Below are 6,437 nucleotides of genomic sequence, written 5' to 3'. Positions count from 1 at the left end.
GATAGAGGAAAAAAATCTTTCATATTGGAAATCCATCCTGGGAACATTTACCTGTCTAAGCAAAGTAAGAATCTCTAACCTTTACTCTAACACTCCTTCTGACTGAGAATATTGTTCCATCCCAGAAAAAAGTATGAAGCATCATGACATGAGCCTTCTAAAGGAAAAATAAATGATGGAGTTCTGCTGTGTTCTGATAATGATTTTTAGCTACATATCCACTACCATTTGAATAAATATTTTATGAGATGAAAGTAATTGATAAAATGGCATCATATGGGATCATCAGAAGGAGTTTCAACACATCTTTGTGGGCTGGTTTATTGCAACACTTGCACCCAGAAAGAGCCAGGTGAATGAACTCTCTATCAGTAGTAAACAGCTGGAGAAGCTTAGAAATAACCTGTGGTCATAGAGTGCATAACAGGAAAACAACACTTTGTCATAGAGACAAAGGCACATAGGAAGGCAGATGTGAACTCAACACATACACTGGCTTTCAGCAAATCCAGCAGAAATCAAGAATAACTCTCAAATTGATATTTTAAACTCTTAAGAGAAGGAAACTTATTAGTCAAAAATGAAAGCATCTTCTATGTGGAAAAGCAAAAAAGAAAAACAAATTAATGGATAGTTCTTCACATCATAACAGCAAAGAAGAGAGGCCAACTTAGAACACATATCTATTCTCTATATTTAAGTTATTCTTGCTTTTTCAGAGAGATGAATACTACCATCTATTTGGCAGGCCACTGCTGAGACCTGCAAAGGGCTTGCACATCCTCATCAATTCGCTAACTGGACATTAATTTTTAGACTAATCTTACTCAGACCTGAAACTTCAGCTTTGACTGTATATTTTCTCTTTTTTAGTACCTAATTTTAAATATAAGTTGATGCCTTGAGTCAACTTTTCTAAATAACACTGCTCTAAGTCAAAAAGAAAGGTATTCTTTCATTAGGGTTTTCTAAATTAGAACTAGTATAGTAAGAAAACACAAATAAAAATTATCCTTAAATTCTTTGAGATTCTTGCAGCAAATATAAACTTAGTACTTATTTTCCTAAGGCTAAGATGCTCCAATGTGTTTTGTATTTTTCTACAGAGATGAATTGTTGACATTTTAGGAAATAGATTTAATAGAATTTATAGTGGCTCAAGTATTAATGCTATCAAGCATTTATGTGGTCATATTGATTTCTTTACCATTGCATACAAAACAAATAGCATCAATGCTTTCTTCTTTCAGAAGTTAACAGTATGAGTTATAGCTAATGCTTTCAAAATTATACCATTATGGCTTCTTTATAGGCTATTTGTTTCTTCATTCCATTTTGTCTAGCAACAAAATACTTGTAAAAACTTGATTTCAAGGCTTAATAGTCTGATACTGGAGTTAAGCAGGAAAGATGAAAGTAACAGAAAATTCATTCAGAAGTGATGGGATTTGGGATTTGCTTATTTTCTGTACAACTATAATGGAAGCAAAATTTCTGTTTAGGTTGTTGCTGTTATTGCAAACTTATCCTCCAGCCTCTGAAAGACAGGGCGGTGATTCCTATAGATAATTTCTAGTTGGTAGCCTCATTAAATTTTTGCTGTGTAAGCTTCACCCTACTCACACATTCACACACCGTGCTCCTGCTTCCGTGAGCTTTAGAATCACCATCCACTTCCATGGGCTTCAAGGGGCTTGTGTGCATCACAGTAACAACTATTCACAGAATCAGGGAATAAGCTGAGTTGGAAGGGACCCACCAGGCTCATTGAGTCCCAACTCCCTGCCCTGCACAGCACCATTCCCAAGATGTTGGAAGTGCCATGCCATATCACCTGTGCATGCCCCTGCTCCACTTGGAAGCACTTTTTTCTACTGTTAGGACAAAATCCTGCTTTTAGGGATCTCTCCTTCCTTAACAAAACACTGCTGGAGTGACATCTCTCCCCCTTACATACATGCCATATCTGCCATTTTCACAGGAGAAGCCATTCATTATTTATATGGAAAAAGCCTTCTCCATCCATTTGAGTAACTGTTTCAGCTGCCTCTTATGATTTATTAACCATTTGCAATGTTTCTCCTTGTCTTTGTTACATTATCATAACAGGATGGTAGCAGCACTTCGAAAAGGACACTTTCACTCTGTTCCCAAGGGGAGGTAACAGAGCACTGCAACAGCAAAACTTTTGAATGCTTGACTTCTTTATTCACAGTTTTTTGAGTATGACCATATTTTGCACATCTAATTTCTAGGTGGCAGTACTGCCTGGGCTCAGCAGACTCTGTTGGGCCACAGTCTGAAGGGTGATCCCCACAGCAAGCACACCATGAGTACAATTTGGGACATGTCACACCTACCTGTGTTATGGCCATTGCATCCACCTGCCTGCAGGGAACCCTGCCCTGTCTGTGGCTGCCCCAGCCTTACTGCCCGTGTGAGAAAGAGTCCTGACAATATGAGTTACCTGGATCCAGGCTTATCTGATTTCAAAGACATGACTGATGTTGGGCACTTAAGTTAATAATTATGCCTGACTTTCTTGCTGTCTGCAGCATTAATCACAGAAAGATCTTCCAAACTGAATTGCAGTCCTCTGTTTTAGGAAGACACCTAAAACAGGTGCTGTTTTCGAAATGCAAAGTCGTGAACAGATGACTGAAAATCAGACCTTTTGAAGCTCAGGCATGTTAGCCATGCAGATGTGGCAGCACCACAAACATCAAGCATTAAAAACCAGCAGGTGTTCAAAAATCGTTTGCGAACGTAGAGTAAGCCCACAAATTCAGATGTCTGATCTAAACCCAGATGAGATTGTGTCATTCCCCTACTTCTCAGGTCAGGAAAGATGCATATAGCAGCAGGGGAGGCAGCTGAGACACCTGTCTGTGGTTTCTAGGTGCCATAGTATGAAGGACAGGTTGGACCCTTAGAACCCAGACAGGAATAGGTTTCCACCCTGTTCCAGGTGTTTGCTAGACTAATTTCTGTCCTGCAAGGCTGTACCTTAAGGTTATTAATGTTTCTGATAAGCAGGACAGGCACGTTTTTTAGCATATCATCACCGTCATGACTTTCTGAAGGTTCATGAGAGACCTCTTGGGAGTTACACTTAGTCTGTCCTTAACTCAGAGGCAAACTTCCTCTTGCAGGCTGTTGAGCTCAAACATTTCCCAAGCACTTTCTGCTTCAGTGAGTGTCCTGGGTCAAGCTCAGTCAAGGTGTTGATTATTATGACTATTACTTCTCAGTCACAGTTAGTTCTTTTCCATCTCAGTGAACTCACTTTGGATTTGGTTTTACAAGTCAAGGGTGGTCTTTGCTGCACTCAGTGGTTTGGTCAGCTCTTCTGGGCTCTATTCAAATCAGGATTTGTGAATACACCACTCAGAATAGTTCTGCCCCTGTGACTTAGGAGGGTGGAAGAATGACGTCCATGTTTGCAATGGTTTAACTTTACTGATTCTGGTAGTATCAGTAGACTGAGTCAGATCAAGAACATGTGCCACATCCTCCTACATGTAATATGATGGAAAATCATAACTACTCCTTGAATTAGAGACAAGGAAAAGTTCTGTTGAAGGTGTTATCGAGTGTGATCACTGGAAGGCTTACATTGATTTCCTGGAGTGTAAGCCTTATAATGTGCACTTCAATTTTAGAGGGACTGTCAAAGGAAGGAAACATGGAGTATTCAGAAGAATATGGGTTTTCTTTTCTGAGGAGACCTTTATTTTGTGATGTCACTGTCAAAAAGATCAAGGAAAAGTGTATGTGTAGCAAAATCCATGTGCTAGGAACCTCAGCCTCAGCAAACATCTGCTTTTACTGCTCCACTTTGGGTTAGGGTTCCAAATGCCACAAAGCCTAGAGCTCCAGGGACACTGGAGGGAGTCTCTTGAATAGACTCCCTTATTCTGGCTTCTTTGGAAGGGAACAGGAACACAGAAGGATGTATATGTCCACATTCAACTTTGTCACTGCAGGTAACCTATATGCAAAGTGTCTCTACACATGTTGGCTCTTTGTATATGAGAACTTTATCCTTGGTCATGTTTGCATTTATCAGAAGCACTTTGTAAGAGATAAAAGGCAAAGCATTTGCAAAAGATCCAACTGAATCCGAGTTTAGAATATGTACTACTCTCATTCATTTGTGCTTGAAGTTTAGGTAGTTCCCTGTACAGCTGTGTGGGTATGTTCCTAATCACAGCTGTGTATAAGAATGGGGTTTTTTTATTGATGTTGATTGTTTTACTTTTGAGTGAAGACTACTTATTTTGTTTAGTCAATCAAATTACAAAGAGAAAAGAAGCAATTTTTAAGGTGCTTCAGTTCACTGTGAGCAAAAGCAGGACTTTCTGGGCTGTTTATTTTTCCAAAGTTCTGAAAAAGAAATTTGTTTAAATGAGATCTATTAAACTCTTTATCCAAGGTCTTAAAGAAATATAAATGTCTGATCCCTTTCTTTCAGCCTATGACTGAAAATAACTGTACTGTTTTGCATACCTTGAAAATTGTGAACTTTTATATAAATCTTTTAGGGTAAATGACAAATATTTTAGTAAATGAGTATGAAGAATCACTTTCACAAGAGGTACTTAATGGGGGAAGATGAGTAACTGTTGTTACACTGAAACTACTGCAGCATGAGGAATAAACTATAAACTCTGTCAGGAGGAACATGAATCATCACTCAAAACTCTCTTCCATAACACTCAGAACAATATCAATTCACTCTCAGTTTTCTCTTTGAAAGAGAACTCTGATAAATTCATACATCAGAAAAGGGAAAATGTTATTTAACTTATTGTTGCCTAAGTATACATTTATCTTCAAAATGTGAGTGAATTTCATAATCAGAAAGGAAGTATCACAAATAAATGAGCTCTGCTTTATTTTCCTTTGGAGACTTCCCTAGAAGTTTTTAAATAACAGCACAGAGGGCAGCAAAGCCAGCAGCCAGGCAGTCTTCTCATCAATGTGAACAGTGTCAGAGGCACTAGCTGGCAAAACAACAAGTATCAGGATTAGCAAAAGAGACACCTTGCCATCAATCCTCTGCTGAGCTGAACAGCAAGACCAGTGCCTCTTGATTGCACCTAGTGGAAAAACCTAGTGGCCTGCACCTGAGTTTTAACCTGGCTGGCAGAATACAGATTCAACAACAGAGAACTGATGAGTAGGCAAAAGCATGTTACAAATATGAGAGACACAAAACTGTACCGTATCAGAAAAAAAGCACCCCAATCTAACCCTAAACCAATTGGTTATACCTAAAAATCCCTCTTACGACTTGCAAAGTGGTTGGTCAGGTTACACAAGACACAGATTTGTTCCTGCAGTGAGCACAAAACACACAAACTGCACCTTTCTCAGTTCTACATCTGGATTTCAAAACATAAGTCTGATAGCACCTTTTAGTGCTTTCAAGCACTTTAAGTTCCTCTGAAGAATAGTACACTGCTACTGTTCTGTTGAAAGAATGCAAAGGCAAAAACTTTCTGAAACATTTTCTGAGCTGTAGGGGGATAGAATATAAGTAAATGAAGGTGGTATAAAATGTAACCTTCCCCCCCTAAAGAGTTGAAGCTGAGCCAATTATTAAGGATTAGGAGCAGGCCTGATTTTAACAGGCCACAGCTGCAACCAATAAGAAGAGTGTTATAGAAGAATGGATTGGTTGGCTGAGGAGGAACTGGAATCAGTTGGTTCCTGCAAGGATAAGGAAGAGTCAGTGCCTGGAGGAGATCCTATAAGAAATATTAAGCAGGTATGAAACTCTAGCAATATGGAAGCCTTGCAATGTCTTGATAATAGAACTCTTGCTATATAATAACAACACTGAGCAAGAGCATTTATCTTTTCCACATATAATAGAAAAATTGTTCAAAGCAGCCTACCTGCATCTTAAATTGCAAAAATTTAAAAATTTCCATAGAAAGATCAGTTGTGCAAGGCTAGATTGGATTGTGGGCACATGTCTGAAGCTTTCAGGTCCTTCTAGTTCTTATGTTGTTCTTATTGAATACATTTGGCAATGTCTGATGCTGTATGCATTGAAATGATTCTTTCATTTACACTCTTGAGCTAAACTATTTACAGAGTAAAGCATGGGCCCTCAATTTTCTGAGACCATCTCTCTATTTGCTGTCAGGAGGAAAAGTCTCAGAAAAGTTCTTGTCTTCACTGATAGCAGGCCCAGATCCAGTGGGATGCATCTAGGATGTGATGATCTTGACTGCAACTCTATTTTGTTCAAACAGGGCTTTTCTTATTGCTTGCAGAAAAGAAATACGGTCTGTAGAAATATCTGTGCAGTCCATCTACCTCACTCTTCACCTGCCAACGCACCCAGCTCAGTCACCACCCAAGCACAGCCAACATATCACCATCAATTGGCAGAAACGCAAGACCAGACACTGCCAGCCCCACTC

The sequence above is a fragment of the Ammospiza nelsoni genome, chromosome 3, assembly GCF_027579445.1.
Source record: "Ammospiza nelsoni isolate bAmmNel1 chromosome 3, bAmmNel1.pri, whole genome shotgun sequence".
NCBI classification, from domain to species: Eukaryota; Metazoa; Chordata; class Aves; order Passeriformes; family Passerellidae; genus Ammospiza; species Ammospiza nelsoni.
This window is presented reverse-complemented; position numbering follows the sequence as displayed.